Source organism: Thunnus thynnus, chromosome 8 (genome assembly GCF_963924715.1).
Source record: "Thunnus thynnus chromosome 8, fThuThy2.1, whole genome shotgun sequence".
Taxonomy (NCBI): domain Eukaryota; kingdom Metazoa; phylum Chordata; class Actinopteri; order Scombriformes; family Scombridae; genus Thunnus; species Thunnus thynnus.
Window position 1 is genome coordinate 17,423,329 of NC_089524.1, and position 13,635 is coordinate 17,436,963.

The 13,635-nt window shown below is 40.7% G+C and overlaps 1 protein-coding gene across 24 annotated transcripts in view; it reads left to right on the top strand.

Moving 5' to 3' along the window:
* The first annotated feature begins 1,498 nt into the window (after nucleotides 1–1,498).
* The window catches only part of adgrl2a (adhesion G protein-coupled receptor L2a), a 98,012-nt gene continuing 85,875 nt past the window's right edge, over nucleotides 1,499–13,635 (top strand). For 13 of the 24 annotated variants that reach the window (XR_010929263.1, XM_067596821.1, XM_067596830.1 and 10 more), the window contains exon 1: nucleotides 1,500–2,077. The gene's annotated coding sequence lies outside the window, so the exon portion shown is untranslated. Of the gene's footprint in view, nucleotides 2,078–7,952; nucleotides 8,140–13,635 lie in introns of those variants that run through there. The other 11 variants (XM_067596812.1, XM_067596815.1, XM_067596816.1 and 8 more) reach the window with 5 other exon arrangements.

Below are 13,635 nucleotides of genomic sequence, written 5' to 3' on the forward strand. Positions count from 1 at the left end.
GTGTAATGCCCTCTGTTGACAATATGAGGGAGCAGACTCAAATGAATGCAAAATGGCAGTTTAAGCTGTTCAACACGGCCATGAAGACACCACATGTGTTTTTAGTCTCCACTTATAAATAAACATTTCTCCAGATATGGTTGCCTGCCACTGGGTGACCTTTTTATACATCTGTTTTCTCTTTTTTTGTCCCTTGCAAAAAAAAAAAAAATTGCTGCATTATTATGTAAAATTATGCTCATGAAAACATAAGTCTGCCCTTCTCCTGCGTTCACGTTCACCTGGCAAGCATGACTCAACTTCACATTTCCCTATAGCGGGTGAAAGACAGTTTTTATTGAAGCCAGGTGCGTACCCACGTCCTGCTTGATAATGTTTCTGGACAGAATTCCTCAACCAGATCATAACATGTTCCAAGCTCTCACCAAATGCAGAAATAAACATGAAACAGTTGTGACCTGCATGTTTTATTTATTTGTAGATTTTCTGATTTAAAGATAGCGGTCCTAATGAATATATAAAGCCCCGCAGCTGCATTGAAAATGAATTTTTCCCTTGCAGGAATTTAGTTGACTTTCTTATGAGGGTTTTAATGAAAATCAAAAGAGCTCACCATCATTTCAACATGAATTTCACTTAGAAATCTTGCACAGATTGAGCTGCTAATCATCTGCATTATACAAAAAATGCAAACATAACATGCAGCTAGTACACAGTAAGGAGAGCAAGGGTCAAATCCGCAGCAACCCAACAAAATTCCCTTAACTGCTGAATGGTGTCATGAATCATGTAAGAAAAGTGCAGGGGAAAAAAAAAAAATCCACTCACAGTTGAGAAGAGATTCTCGGTTTGAAAAACTTCTTGGCTCCACACTCGCTTGGCTCTACACACCAGCCGCACCAGCAGCAGCTTGACCGCTGCTGCTCGGGCCAGTGTGTTATCCTGTGGGGCCAGTTGGAGTGAAGGGGGGGAGAAAAAAGTCTCCCTGTTCTTCCATGATCCTTTTGATGCTTGGTAGTATTACAGTAGAATAAGTCCTCTGTCATTGGTTGAATAGGCTGGACTGCCTACTGTGACAGTGCATGGGGCCTCTCATGCCCAAAAGGAACGCAGTGGTGCATCTCAAAGCAGAAAAGGGGCCAAAATGAGAGGGGGCAGAATTTATCGATAACCTCCTCCCTTTCTGGATGATGTAGTTGAATCTTCTATAAGTTTAAAAAAAAAAAAGAAAAAAGCTGAGTCTTGTCTGGCATAGTAATAAGTTGATGTGATTAGTTTCTGCTGTCACTGCTGCTGCTGCTGCTGTTGCTGCTGCACAAGTCTAGACTCCGATCCAGCGTGGATCTGGAGTCCATGTCAGGTTTTGGTGGAGTCCTCGGCTCAGACGGCTTCTGCAGACGGCAGCCTGCTCTCCACTGCACTGGCGCTGTTTACTGGAAGCCCGCTCCGCGCTGCTTCCACCAAGTGTCTCAACACTGTGAGCGGGATCTTTTCCAGAGGCGAGCCGCTGAAAAAAAAAAAAAAAAACTCTTCACAGCCCCATTCAGAGGAGCAAAGGAGAGACATCGGCGTCCAAAGTGGCGGAGAGTAGCGGAGAGGTCTTCGTCTTCTCCCTCTTCTTCATCAGACACTGAAAGCCCCACTCAGTCTGTCCCTCTCAGTCAACTCTTTTTTTTGGGGGGGTCCCCGAGCTCCGCTTCTCCTCTCTCTGTCTTCTTGTTGCTGCTCGGTGAGTGAAGGCGCACAGGAAGAATAGATGCACAGAGAAGGCGAATGAGGTGTTGATGAGTTAGGACTGAGCGCAGAGACACAACACCTTTGCTTGCCATGGAAGTGTGTGTCCGGAGCACAGGGGGATGTACGGGCTGAGAGGGGGACCCGCCGCCTGATAGCACAGCCTCTGTCCCAGATAAGGGGAGCATGCCTCAGACCTGCAGACTCACTCTCTTCGCTGCAGAGGAGTTCCCATCAGACTGTCTTTCCACAATCTGACATTTTTTTTTTTTTTAAACAATTCACAATTTCCTCCACACTGACTTCATATAAGCCTGTTCGGCTTCACTGCTTTTCCAGAAAGGTAAGAGTAGTTTTTTTTTTCTTTTTAACTTTTCACTTGCACATTAGTCTCATCGCCACTTTATAAATCAGAGCCTAAGCAGCATTTTGACAAGTTTGATGTGGAGTAACTTTTCTTTCTTTGCTCGGGTCACGTCAGAGTTTTGCTATGAGGGCTCAAGTTTTACAGTGTGTTTAGCTACTTTAAAAAAAAAAAAGTAACAAAAGTCAGATTTTATAGAGGAGATACATAATTAGTTTTTAACAATAAGCGAGTCTTTGAAAAAGAACAGCCCTGTTTGCAGTAGTTGAAATTGTCCGGAGGGGTATCATGGTTAATTGAAAAATTGTTAATCAAAACATAACCAGATGTGGATTGATTTGTTCGGCTGTAGAGTTTGGCTGAATGGAAACTATTAAAAAGTGGAGGGGCAGCGCATTTATGTGAACCAGAACATGTAAAGCGCCATTTAATTGGGATTTATGCTTCTAAAGTTGAAGTGGAGTTTGGTGGTGGTGGTTCTACCGAGGGCTTTTAAACCTCCACTGACGGTGTTGTTGCTTTGAATAGGGATTTCTGCCGGAGCTGAGACCTGAAAATGCGACGTCGGTGTGATTCTTGAGAGCATTCAGAGGCTAATCCATTATAATTGGGGCTAGGCTATTTGTCCGAAGAGAGAAAAGAATAGAAAGAGAAGAGAAAAAGAAGAAAAAAAAACAGTCAGTCCTCGCCTACCGATGTAATAATTACTTTTGGCCAGAGATAGATTATTATGCAATGGGCTACAAGCGTAATAAATGTCATTGGAATCAATCAAAGGGAGAAATAAAAATGAAAACATACATAAAAGGGGACAGATTTGGCTCTTTGGGCTTAACTCAGACCCAGTCAGCGCAGAGTGGCAGTAAAATTAGATCCTTTTACTGCACATTTATTATTTAGGCCTACCGATTCCGAACGCATCTTGTCAACCATGTGTTGAAGAGGAGGCAGCAGGAGCGCACATGCGGTGCGGTGTGCGCCTCTCCTGGCCCGAGAAACACGGCGAAACGTACCAGCCGGTGATGCATGGCACCCCGCAGCAGAGCAGCAATCCTCAGTGTGATCGATTGGGTTAAATTTAGCTCCAGTCCTCACATACACCCTCAGTTTTTTTTTTCGTTTCTGGTTGTGCGTCTGATCTCAAGAGAAAGAGAGCTACGAATTCCTGCCTGGATTAGTCTGTGAATGTGACTCATTTCTATGTTTGGTCTTTAATGGCTCTGTAGAATACATTTATCTTAGCTGGTCATAAGTGGATCATAATGTGACATTTGTTGTGTTTAAAAAACAACAAAAAACAATATGGATTTAAGTGATATCATACAGCAAAATGACCGAACAGGCAGTGCTGCATAACCTTTTTGTAGACTATATTCTTGAGATGATAGAAAAACAAGAGAATAAACCAAGTGTTTGGAGGATAAAGTGACTTAATCTCCCATATCACACATAAGAAAGTGACATCCAGTGAAACGCAAAGGCAGCTTATTTGTGAAAGTGTTGATTTTGGAAGGAGTGTGTAAGAAATATGCGCTTAATCAGGCCACAGGAGCTGCTCCTCCAAGCCTTCTTATTGGGGAACTCCATTTTCATGTGTTTGTGTGTAAAAAAAAAATGTTTGAATTAATGCAAGTGCAAATTCCAGCTGTTTGGAAGGAGCGTATTAGCATATCAAAGTGGTCAGAGCCCTTACACAATGGAAGGAGTTGTATTTTTCGCCACCAGGCTGAGCCTGAGAGAGTGTGAGAACTGGTAAAACAGAAAGACTTGTGTATTTCCCCCCTTCTCTTGTAAGTACTTCCTTATGACATCTACATGTATAACGTAATCTCACTTGCCCTTGTTTGTGTGATTGCATGATAGACACTTTCACACTGCAGGATAAGTGTACAGCGACTCACAAAGAGTAAATGGTGTAATGTCAGAAAAAAATATTTAGGTCAAAGTAGGGAGACAGCATGCGATAAAAAAAATCTCAAAAATGCTTTATTGCAAAGCGTTACTTTTTGGAATCTCTACTTAACACGGCAACAATATTTTAGACATTGTTGTTCGGCTTGTCAGCAGCTGTTTAATACAAACTACATGTGAATGCAAATGAAAGAATGAAACTATATTCTGATGGATGTCTTTATCCCGAGCATGCCATTACGAGCATTTTACAGTGGAGACTACCTTTTTCAGTCTACAGCCTAATTTCAGTGGAAGTGCGTCCGGTTTCAAAGAACTGCAGCTGCTCTTGATCTGACAGAACACCAGATTGCCTCTCTTTGCTTCTGCGTTCATCACTGCTTGCAGATCAATACGGCCCAGCACACTTCTATATGGGGTTTGGGGGAGACAAAGTGCTATGTATCACTCTATTCTCAACTCTTTGTATCGCACTCTCGCTGCACACGAGTCTCTTAAAGCCAGCGGGTGTGAATGAGCGAGTGGGTGTGAACGCATCAAAAATTTGTGACATTACGGACTGTTGCTGCTTCATTTTCTTCTGGGATATTTTCTCTCCCTTAGAACACACAAACAGCAGCTGAGGTTGTGTACGGATATTTAACTCAACATTAAACACATCATAACTCAGCTTTCATAGCCTCTCCGGATTTTTAGATTATACCAACAAGTCACGGCACTTCCACTTTGGCTTTATTAAGGTAATTTGTTATTGATTTAATATGAATGGTGCACACACTGACCGGTGGCAACGTTTTCTCACTCACTTCTCTCACAAGCGTGGATATCAGCCTGTTGTCTTTTGTCTTAGCAGCGATTGGCGAGTCCATAGGTCTGATTTAAAGGCTGCGTTGTGGCTGAATGGATTGGTTGTGCCAGCGTTACACCAAAGGGATGTCGAGCTTTTATCCACACCGAACACGACCGAATAAAAGCGCATTTCTTTTTGTTCATTACGGGCGTCACAGTCTTTTTTTTTTTTTTTTTTGTCCAACAGTGTGTAAGGAGCGAGGAGCAATGTCAACTTGCAATTGGGTCTGTTAGCTTACTCCATAGCAAAAACCTGGCAAATGATGGAGGTCGTGAATGCGTCGGAAGTAGAGGATAGCAGGGAGTTAAAGCAATAAGATTTACATCCCATTGCTTATTTAGCGTGTAAATTGTGGGTTTGTGTTTTCAGATGCAATCTTTTCTGTTGCTAAACCACCTACGTGGAGCCGTACTGTGCGGATAACTGCTCGCCATTAAAGGGAATAAACAAGGCTGTAAAAGAAAGCTATGGCAAATTTGATGTAACGTGTTGGCCTTTGGTGGGCCAAAATGCCTCCCCTTTCATGACTGATTTTATTTTACGATTGGCAATCAGTAAAACACTGTGCGCCAGTGTGTTCCCCTCCCTGCCATTTTGTGAAACATTTGTTTCCACTTGCCAAAGGCCTCTGGTGCAGCAGGGGGATTCGGTGCCCCTGAAATGGCAGGTGAAACTTTCTGCTTGCCTAAATAATTTCCTAGCAGAACATTACACAGCAAGGACATAGGCGGAGGAAAGTAAGGGTCAATTCAAACTCTGGTGACAAGAAGCAACATGGATATTAGCCGATGGCTCTCATATGGTTCTCTGTGCAATGGTTTAAGTGGCAGCCTGTCTGAGCTTATCTGGCATCTCATTGCCTCACCCATTTTGTGCATCTGTGAAAGGTGTTTTTGAAGAAAGGAAGTGCAAAGTGCAAAACTGGGTTTTTTGGGTGTAACACATTGGCCTGGTTTCTGATCACGGCTCACCCATTTTACATCATGTGGCAAACACTCCTTGGGTTTCAGATAAGATATGCTGTGGGCTATTAGCAGTGTGAGCATAGGTCACAGTCAGGAAATGTCAATAAACATAAAATGTGCAAAAAAAACAATACAGGAATTTACCACCATAGTTGGATTTTTTTTAAACCGTCACATTAGAACAAAACTATTCATTTTCATCACTTGCATAATTGAAAGATAATTAGGAAATTACAGAAAAATTTATTCTTTTTTTTCTATTTGAATTTTCATAATTACATTTAATACATTATAGTTATTTTTCATGTTCTCGTTGAATTTATTATATTTTTTCTGTTCATAATTTAATGAAGACTAAGTATATAGACAACACACACACACACACACACGCACACACACACACACACACACACACACCCTGTCTCATTCTTCTGCTATGTGAACAGGACTTGTCCTTATCTGTGCACAGCTGCAACACTATTTGGGAAAATATTCAATTTCTGTGTGACAGAGGAGAACCTGGGAGGCAAGGCTCTAAGCAAACAGCAGTTATTGCGGCTCTGCCATAGCAGCCGAGAGCAAGGCCTGGCTGGGAGAGAGGGGGGATCTGCGGACGTCTGCCAGGGGAAGGAGTAATGTCTCGGCTGGATTATAGGAGAGCGAAGCACATCCACACTTAAAAGCCCCTTTTCCAACAAGACAGGGCTGTTATTTAGGGATGGTGTGGGTAAACACGCCAGAGAGCAATATATTTCCTCCATATAGGCTGCTGTTGTCCTTGACAATGGTGACTCATTGCAAGTGAGAAAAGTTTTGCTCCCTGTGCCTTTTTTTTTTTTTCAAAAATAATTTCATGTTGGGCTGTGGGCGTTTCTCAGTCTATTCAGACTGGCATTATTCCAGCAAAGCGCAAAAGTGTTAAGCAGTGTTCAACATGAGAATATCATTTTTTAAAATCTAATTATTTACATACCAATTGTTGTTGAGTTACATACTATTTTGCAATTAAGTGAACTATGATACTCTCCCAGAATACAAATTTACACATCTGAATACACATTTGAACTAACAACAGGTTATAATTCAGTCAAAATAGCCGGTTCTTCTTATGTGTGTGCATATTCACATACTGAGAGCGCTTCCATACATTAAACTACAGTAGATCCTGACCTCAACTGAAGCCTGTTTGTTGGATTGCAGTTTTCAAAGCAGCGTTGCTTATTGATGATCAAATACACCAAACAATGACGTCAAGCTGTGATAAAATATGAGACATGCAAATAAAAAAATAAAAAAAGTACTGTGCTAATTTGCGGTTGAAATCCTGCCAGATACGAATTACTGTGCTCACTTTTTTAAGTATATACATTGCCACACATTCTATATACTTATCAAGTCAATGTGGAAGTGTGAGGCTTTGGTAAATGCTATTTTATTGTACAGTATTTAGTTGGGAGTGTGGAAGCTTTGTTCTTGTAATGTGGTTGCCAAGTCAGATGGAGTTGAGCGTCTGGTCTGGGAGTTTCAGAGGAATATCACAGGCATGGTAAGTTGCTAAAAACTAAGCTAATCAACAAAATAATTGTCTGTTCAATTGCTTTCATGCCAGACACATCAAACACAGCCGAGGTTGAAAAAACAATCAAATTATCTCTTAATGATTGCTCACGCTGACAGATGAGCGGTTGTGGGCTGGTTTTGTTTGTAGGAGACATATGTGAGGAAGAATGACGTTTGTGGTCGCTCGGTTATAAATTCTGTGTACATTTTTGTAATCTACATAGATATCCATCATCACCTGTAATGAAAACAATTTTATCTTATTATGTGGTTTTTGGCATTGAAACAGAGAGAACAGTATTAGTCTATTAATTTCCTGCAGTGAATCATGAATCCTGCTGCTTTTATCTTCGCAGTAACCTCCATGTGTGGTCCACAGAAAATGTTTCTGTTTCCTCTACAGACTAAAAAGTTTGGCCCTTATGTCTGCTTTCCTCTCTCTCTCTTTCTCACTCTCTCTCACTCTCTCCCTCCCTCCCTCCCTCCCTCCCTTTCCTCTTTCTCTCTCTCTCTCTCTCTCTCTCTCTCTCTTTCTCTGTCTTTCTCTCTCTCTGCGTAGATAATGTGTCTGCAAATGATTTAACCGCCCTCGTTGAGGTTCCTTCCAGTAATTGAACAAGCAGAGACTGGGTGCTTTACAGGAAAACAATAGTCATATTATCTCAGATCTCGACTACTCTGAGATTCAACAAAACACTACCTTGGATTGGAATCTGCGGACTACTTCGAGGGTCTGAATTGAAGAAAGGAATCAGGTTTGCTTTCTTTCCAAAAAAAAAAAAAAAAAAGAAAAGAAAAATGCCACAGCAGAATGAGTGCCATTAATTTTCTAGAAAGGGTCGCATGTCTTGCTAGATGTACCTGGGGTAAAGTGCAACCTTTGGTGGTTGATGACTTGAGAAGCATGCATGCAGAATTTGCGGAGAGTCTTGGCAATAATTAACTAGAAATATGTTTCGACAGACAATGCTTGTACAATAATTAGGACAAAATTATATAATTGCTACTACTACTAATAATAATTTAATTATGAATAATATATTTACATGCACTTATAACTGTCATATATTGACATTTATTATTATTTTCATTTATTAAATAATAATAATAATAATAATAATAATAATAATAATAATAATAATAATAATAATAATTATTATTATTATTATTAACTAAGAATGAAATGCATAAGACATACTGATCCCTTGATATGTACATATGGCTCAAACCTTCATATTTCAGAATGATTGCTTCAGGTTGGAATTTGTTTTGTTGTTTGGCAGAGCAGGGGGAGCTTTGATTGTGTTGCTGTTGAGCAGAATTGACCTTGTGTGTCAGAATGAGGTTTTTCTACGCCTTGTTTCATACAGAGCACTCTTAGACTGAAATGGCCTTAGGAGGAGTTGTTCTTGACAGAGATGCATTGTTTCAGGCAGCCAATAAACCACTGCACTGAGTGGCTACATCTGTGAACCTCATCTTGACTACAGTGTGGGGCTAGCAACAACACGGCAACTGTCACAGCTGCACCTGCTGCTGTCTCAGTACAGAGCCTCCCTCTCTGTTGCCCATAGAACCGCATCACTCTTCTCTTCGTGACAAGCCAGAGGCAATGGTCTCTGCTTGGGTCAACTGGAGAGAAGCTTCTTGGGAAAACATTTGAAAACAGGGGACAAAATGTCAGTCCTGAAAAGAGATGTTAAAATAAAATTTCTGCCCTTAGGGCCAGGATTTAGTTCTGTTGGCGCTTGGGTATAAAATTTCCGCCTGTAAAACATAGAGGAGTTTAAGAGCGCTGGCTTAGTAAAACCTGACCACCACTTGAGTGTTCATTCTGCTCCTCCTATAGCGCTTTTGTCCAGCAACAGTAACAGTCAGGGATACAGTATGACAGCAAGTTGCCTATACATAATATTGTAAATGATAAATACAAATACATTGAACTGACTCTTCTGTACACACACACACACACACACACTCCCTGCTTGTGTATTGAGGCCATTCAGAAGATGATCTGATCAGCTAAGAAGAGATTCGGGAGCATTAAAGGCTTTTAAATCTCATATGTGCTCATATTTGCTACGTTGCTGTTAAAAGTCATAGTGCTACAGTAGCATCTGGAATAACATAACTTAACCTACATTTTTACACACAGTTTACATGGCTCAGCGAAATACCTGAAAAAAGGCAAAGCACGAAACAAGACAGAAGAAATATCTTGCAGAAATGACTATCAGATCAATTGTACACCATAACACAGCCATCATGCTGTCTTAGAAAAAAGATTATTGGAGGGGAACAATGCCGAGAGGATTTTCAGCCAGGAGGAGTGATGCAACATGTCCACTTTCCTGCCAAATTGAACTTAGAAATGTGAAAAGCAATGCAGGGACACGAGGAGTGGAGCTGACGTGAATGCAGATAGTGTGGGATTAACACTGGGGAAGATTGAGCGACAGTGGCCGGTGACTTCCCTTTACAGCTTTGCTTGTACAGCTGTGCCAGGCCTGGCATTCACTGCTGCCTGTTGGATCCAACTCCTCCTCCACTGCCGGGGGGTTAGGTAATGAACATCTTAAATGCTGCAGATAAGTTCAGCTCCTGAATGTGTGTGTGTGTGTGTGTGTGTGTAGATGGAGATGTGAAATTATTCATGTATTTATTATGAAAACTGGAATGCTTAATATTGACACCTCAGTGTGTCTCTGTATGATTTGATCTTTTTGGCATTTGCACAGGAAAAATACATATACAGGCTGCCCTAATAATTCATCATGCCTCCTTCTAAATGAGGTGTGAGGCGGCTCTGGTTGTGTGAATTCTGCTATAAATCACACATACCCTGACTGCTTTATCCATTAGAGCGACCTGCTTGTTTAATACAGCTATTCACTGTCTAACCAAACTGGTTTTAGTAATTAAGCTGAGTGTGGGATTTGCAGCTCCTACTTCACACGTGGTGTGTTATCACTGGAAGAGAGACACATAGGCATGGATGAGCAAGAAAAAAAGTGGAATTAGCAATGAAATGACAATCTAGTTGAGTAGATATCGTTATAGATTCCTCCAAATCAGGACAGCACATGTATTTTGATGGCCAGACTAAAATATTTGTTTATGGCTAATATCAGAATGGTTAATTTCTCAGTCTGTAACATTTAATCCTTCATTTTATTTAAAAAATTCAAAATTACCAAATTCGGAGATACAAGCTTTTCCTCGGCTAGCGAAGACGGGACATTTTACCGCCCCGCGGTTTGTCAGACTATTTATTATGATACAAATTTTAGGTGTTTAATCACTTCTTTTACACAGTGACCAATTTATTGAGCAGTATGTGAAATTTGTGGATTTTCTTTTACTAAAAAACAAATAAATCTTACTGTAATTTGTGTAAAAAAAAGCTCACTTCAGGTTTTACAGACTGTTTTATGTAGCAGCTACTACATAAAAACAGTCTATAAAACCTGAAATTATTTTTTGAGGAACCGCCATCATGTTGGAGATAGATGACACAGATTGGTTGCCATCGGCTAATTAATAAAAGCTGAAAATCTGCCATCGGCAAACTAATGTAAAAATTTTAATCTATACTATATCTGTGTTGGTGCTTGTATAAAAAATAACAACTAGGAACATTAAACTGAGCATATGTTTTTTTCTGTATGAATCACCCTCTGATAAATTGCATTCATCGCAAGGTTAAATGATGACCAGACAGAAAGCCCTTAGCAAGCTGCTCGAGTTCTCAACTCCAGCATCAGCAGCTGAACCAATGTGATGAGTGCTATTCTGTAGTAGTTGATAGAAATGGGGGGAAAAAAAGCAGTGTAAAGAGGACAGTTAAACGAGGGGAGGGGGTTGCATTTGTGTCGTTGTAAAAAGTGGAGCCAGTAGCATTTCTGTCATTCATCAAGCCAAGCTGATTACTAGTGAGTCTGGAGTGAGCTGACAGGGTGCGGCTCCCGCAGCCAATACCATCAGAAATAGGTCCAGCAGGCCCGGGGGTAGACGAGGAGCTGCAGCTTGAAGAGGCTGAGAGCTGCTCAAAGGATGGAAAAGTTTGCTGTGTTGTGCCTGGTAACATCACTCAGATGTATGGAGATGGGGTAGTACATATTGTTTAGATGTTTAGCATGGTTCTAAAAGATCTGCCTATGATCAACCCCAGGAACTTTTGCCTTGTAAATGGCAGTGCTGAAATGTAGCTACCAGACACTGACGCTGAGCCTAACAATCAGCGAGAGATGGTGAATGTTGCAGTCACCGCAATGCCTACTGTAAGGGCCAAAAAAGGGATCTTTTATTCTCTCACCTGAAAAGGCTCGCAGGTTCCTGTGCATAATGGAGGTCGTGTAGCAGAGGGAGGGGTGTCGGGACATTACTTGGGGACAGTGCAACAATATTCTGTAGTCAGTGCCACAGGATTCTCTCAGCTGCATACTTGGTATTTAAACTTTAGCAGAAGTTAAACATTTTGCGCCAGGACAGAAATGTGTAATGAAGCTTTCATAACACGATTCATACAACTGGAGCATGCAGTAATAGCCCCTAACAAAAGTGCTAATTGACGCTCTGGATATTTTAATGTAGAAGGATGACAGAGATGGAAAATATTCAGGGCTGAATATTTATTTGCTAGACAAGAATGTCTCCTTTTAAGTTACAGTGTGTTACTGCTTTTAACCTGTGGTTGTTATTCCTTTATTGTTCAGTCACCTGAAGGTAGTAAACTTCACGTAATGTAAATCAGTTCATTTCTTTTAAAGATGGTATCTGTTCAGGTTTTATTTTATTTTTTTGAAATCAGTAATCATTAATATGTAAATTTATGTGGTGGAATACTGTAAAACAGAAAATATGCTCTCCATATTGGGAACTGCTGATTGGCTTTGCATGAATTATTGGTACACACTTGCCCTGGTTGAAAATGAAGTATAATAATGTGATTGTAATGAAGCATAAACCCAGTGGTATCACACTTCACTACCTGGCGCTTCTTATGTGTTTTGCAAGGATGGATTTACAAATATTTTCTTGCTGCTGAAGAGGGCGAAATATTTGTGCTCATCAGGTCACTCCAGATTCAGATTAAACACAAAGACAATAATGGTTGATTTTGCTAACAGCAAAAAAAACTATAATCTACCAGCCATTTTAGTCAATAAAACATCATCTTTCATCTACGCGGCTCAGTGTATTATGTTGCTCTGAATGGTGCATCTTGTTAAGAAACCACCTCAGAGGCGCTTGTTGTTGTTCAGAGAAGAATTTTCCTCCCCAGCAAGGGCCCTTGTCAAAGTATTACCTTCTCTCCCACCATGGGACTTTGTTATCACACTCACTTCATATTCATAGTGAGTCTTATTCTCCTGTCATTATTTTGTATAACTTAGAGCTGTAGCAATTACACTTCAGTGGATTACCTATGCAGAGATACAGAGATTAAAATCTCTGCTTCATACTACCTCCAGCGCAGTGGTTCAAAGGTGCGACCTGTACTGCAATATGCTATCGTTTGGCAGAGCACGAAATTGGTCAACCTTTCAGAGTTTGTTTGGGAATTTGAATCCCTTTGGTATTCAAAACAGGAGGGCCTTATGACAGGGAGATAATTTCCTAGTGAATGTTTTATCGCAGTCCGCTTGACAGTCTCCTGTATCTGCTGCTCTCTCTCCTTGTGTCTTTAGATTCCCTGACTTTGGTCCAGTTATTCAGAGGAGAAAAAAAAAGAAGAAGAAAAGAAAACCCTATTTGTCCCCCCCCCCCCCCCCCCCCTTTTGTTATCACAAAAGAGCAAACACATATTAAACATACACAAGGTGCAGAAGCAGTGATTGCTGTATCTGCTGTCCTGCTGTGGGTGGCAGGGGACGATAACATAAGCCACAGAGCCATTTACATAATTTTTTAAAAATCATGTCAAGCCTGAATCATGTTGGAAGTGGGGTATATTTTTGAAACGAGATTTTTTTTCTATTTAATAAAAGACGCTGAACATTATTATACTAATATTTTACTCTTACCTTCTTTTACAGTGATATGCCATATGTTCAGACTGGGACAAAAGCAAAGTACAGCAACACCTCTTTTATCTAATGAATGTAAGCCAAGTGTTTGCTGGACGACATCTCTCTCATCCAAACTGAAGTTGCAACTTTTCTTATTTTTAAGAATCTTTTCTCTCTCTCTCAGTCCCAAATAGGCTCATCCATTGTACAGTGAGCAGACAGGAGTGAGATCCTGTAGCA